The sequence below is a fragment of the Leucopleurus acutus genome (genome assembly GCF_964270905.1).
Source record: "Leucopleurus acutus genome assembly, chromosome: 7".
Lineage (NCBI taxonomy): Eukaryota > Metazoa > Chordata > Mammalia > Artiodactyla > Delphinidae > Leucopleurus > Leucopleurus acutus.
Window position 1 is genome coordinate 104,612,391 of NC_139150.1, and position 4,215 is coordinate 104,616,605.

Sequence of the window (4,215 nt, forward strand, 5' to 3'; positions counted from 1 at the left end):
TATGCCACCCAGAGACACTGCCTTTTTGGTACTTTCTATGATGAACAGCCTCAGAAGGCAGAGATAATGTCTCCCTCCAGGCAAAGATCTGGCAATCTTACTCTTCATTATAAAAGATTTGGGTTCCCTAAGCTTCCTCCTGTGGCCCACATCATGTAGGCTTTTGGGAATTAAGGCTCAGGAAACTGGCCCAAATGACTATAATCTGACTATTGCCATTGCTGTTAGTAATAAACTGTCCGTTGACTCAAGAGTTTCATCTACCAGCATTCCTGAAACTGTGGCATGCTAACATGTGTTGACTAGAAAAAAAAAAAAAAGCACAACTTAAAAGTTAAGAATTACGTCTTACTTGGCGGACAAAACAGAGGACTTAAGCCCTGAGGGACTGCTTGCTCCAAAGAGGTAGGAGAGGATCCAGGATACATAGTTCTTGCAACAAAGACCAGGTAGTCGGAACTTGAAAAGATTACTGTTAATTAAAGAAAACCAGATATCTCAAGTTAGGGAATTTAGCACTTTTCTATGTATGGGAAGATGCAAGAGTCTGGGCTCACTAATTGATGTGCACCTCGGCTATCTGAGGTCAGTATCCTGTGCTTTCTCATCCTGAGTCTCTTCGGGGTGCATCACTGGGGGGAAGGGGGCAGTGGCTGCAGCAGTTGACTGCTAGGTCGGGGTAGTGTTAATGTGATGGCTTGATGGCCACAACATCCTTTGTTTACCGATACGGCAGGCAGCATTTTTTCCATTGATACTTGTTAGCTTGCAAGTAGGCTAAAATCTAGACAATTTCCTTCCAAACTTTTACTCAGAATAGGCCTTTCCCCACAATGCCAAGCCGATGGATGCCACTAAGTGTTATTGCTTTCTGGAGTGTTTCTTATACATGATCAGTGGTCCTCTTGCAGTTACCGGGGGAGCTTTCTAAATAAAAGCACAGATTCTTGAGTCCAGATTCTTTGATCTACTTGCCTCTTTGGGAGGAAAGGCCCAGGAATCTGCGTTTTTCACACGCTCTCCAGGTGATTCTCAGGTACAGTAAAGTTTGAGGCCCATTGTGCTAGGTCTACTCACCCAGCAAGTAGGTCTCCAGTTAGGCTTACTGGTTCAAAAATTAACCTTCGAGACAATATCTGAAAAGGCCACAAGATGGGGCTAATAACCCCACATGCCAGGCACCTCCCTGGAAAATCTTGTCTCTTCTAGTCTCACTTTCTTTCACTGTTTTATCTATGTGTCCCAGTTGCCCTGCGAATCTGTTTTGCTGTATGGGTGTTTCATTCTGTTCTTATGATGTCCCTTGTTTGTTTTGTTGTTGGTTCTTTTCTCAACTCTCTGAGTAGGGCCGCAAATCAAAACAAGGGTAAAGAGTAGAAATTAACAGATGGATCTTTTTTTTCCTTTAAGGAGAATACAAAGGTTAACATTAAACCAGTAAGGTCCTCCAGTCTTTCTGGAAATCTGGAAAGGACTTGGTCCTATTCCAAGCACCACCATTAGCCAGGGGCAAGACCTGGGGCATAATATTTCACCTTCCTTACTTCCTTTTTCTCAACTGTAAAAGGAAAGATTGGACTAATTGTTCCAAATTCTTACCAGCTCAGACACTCTGAACTTTTTTTATTCTTTGCATAATTTCAGGAAAGAGGGTGATTAAGATACAGAGACCAGGAAAGAGAAGTCTTGGTGATTGTAACTAATGTGTCACCAGCTCCTGTTTCTTCTTCCGGTAGAAAGGACCTTCTTCAGAGGCCCTGAAGTTCAGGTCCTCTGTACACCAGCTAAACTATTACAAAACTCAACTGGCAGTTCTCACTACTATAACTTGCCCCATCCCATCCCATCCCCAGGCATCTTTGCCAGGCACTGCCACATTTCCAGCCCCCCTGCTATCACCATGTACATTTATGTAAGGAATGACAACTCTTTATTAAATGTCGTGTTAGGAAAAAAACTATTCCTAGGTGTAGAAAGAAGAACAGCTTTTTTTTTCCTTTTTAAAGCAGATAACTAGAAAGTGACTACTGCAAATAAAAAGCAGAGATTGTTAGATTAGATAAAAAAGCAAGACCCAACTATATGCTACCTAAAAGGAACCCACTTAAATATAAGCCTACAAGTAAGTTAAAAGTAAAAGGATGGAAAAAGATATGCCATGCTAACACGAATCAAAGAAAGTTGGTGTGGCCCTATTAATATCAGAAAAAGCAGATTTAATATCAAAGAATATTATAGGGATAAGGAGGATGACTGCTGTATTTGACAGTCACAGGGCTGGCAGTAGCAAGAACCATTTTCAGAAACGGGCAACCAGAGATGCAGATGTACTTGAACTTGTTCAGCAACGTTACCAAGGACATCTTAGAGGAAATCACTGTAGTCTGATGCTTGATGTTGGACACAGTGATGGCTTAGGCCTTCTCTGAGGCCTCTGCCATAGAGAAAGGAGGGTAGGGGCTCTGAGTTTGACTTGCAGGGGGAACTCCCATAAGAATTAGTGCTTAATGCAAGTGACTAGGGAAACACCTGGGGTAGTAAATCGCCTGCCTCTGGATCAGATTCAGTCTCAGACTTCTTTTATTTGATCCATATGCTTTTTTTCCTCTGTATCACTTATGATCTTCTAAGCTGCAACTTGTAAATTGCAACTCACAATCATTAAACAATAAGGGCGTGGAAGATCTCACATAACAGAAATTCCGGAGGCAAGAAGGCTGTGTCCAGCCCTGTGACACTGAGACCCCAGATTCTTTCCATCTTTCTGGTCTGCCTATGGCTGCCTTTGGGTTAGAAAATTACCGCAGCTGCTCCAGATATCTTATGCTGATGTAAATCAATGTCCAGAAATGGAATAGGACCATTTCTCCCTAGTATGCTTCATTTTCAGAGCCACGAAACCTTTCCTACAAACCTCCAGAAGATTTCCCCTCACACCTTATCAGTCAGAACTGGGTCACATGCCCACCTCTAAATCCATCGCCAGCAAGGAGGATGAGACTGCTATGACCGACTTAAACCAATTAGGCTTTACCTGAGTCATGTGCTGGAGGGCTGGTCACTGAGATACCTTTGGGGCTCAGCTATTTGTTAGAAAGATGGGGAAATCGCCATAAGATAGGCAACTACAGGATAAAAACAGTTGCCAACATATGCAAATTGGGAGATTTACCATAAAAAAAAATTTTTTTCCCTCTGCTTTTTTGTTTAAAAAAAATTAATTGTGCTAAAATGAGCATAAAACTGACCATCCTAGGCGTTTTTAAGTGTACAGTTCAGTAGTATTGAGCATATTCCCATTATTGTGCAACAAATATGCAGAACTTTTCATCTTGTAGAACTGACACTCTGAACCCTTTAAACAAATGCCCTCTTCCTCCTTTCCCCAGGCCCTAGCAACCACCCGTCTACTTTATGTCTCTAAGAATTTGACTATGCTAGGTACCACAAATAAGTGGAATCACTTGTTTGTGACTGTCTTATTTCACTAAGCATAATGTCCTCAAAGTTCATCCATGTTGTAACATATTTTAGAGTTTCCTTCCTTTTTTTTTTAAAGCTGAGTAATATTCCGTTGTATGTGTATACCACATTTTTGTTTACCCATTCATCCATTGATGGACATTTGGATTGCTCCCACCCCATGGCTATTGTGAATGATGCTTTTGTGAACATGAGTGTACAAATATCTCTTCGGGACCCTGCTTTCAATTCTTTGGAGTATTGAATATATGCCCAGAAGTGGAATCTCTAGATTTATTTTTACTTTTTTGAGGAACTGGCATACTGTTTTCTACAACAAATTCACCATCTTACATTCCCACCAACAGTGCACAAGGATTCCAATTTCTTCACATCCTGACCAACATTCGTTATTTTCTTTCTTTTCTTTAATAGTAGGCATCCTAATGGATATGAGGTGATATCTCCATGTGGTTTTGATCTGCATTTCCCTAATGATTAGTGATGTTGAATATCGTCTCATGCTTTTTGGCCATCTGGATATCATCTTTAGAGAAATGTCTATTTAAGTCCTTTGCCCCGGTTTTAATCGGGTTATTTTTTGTTGTTGTTGAGTTGTACGAGTTCTTTATATATTCTGCATATTAGCCCCTTACCAGATATATAATTTGCAAATATTTTCTCCCACTCTGTAGGTTGCATTTTCATTTTGTTGCCATTCATTTTCATTTTGCTGCACAAAATTTTTTTTAT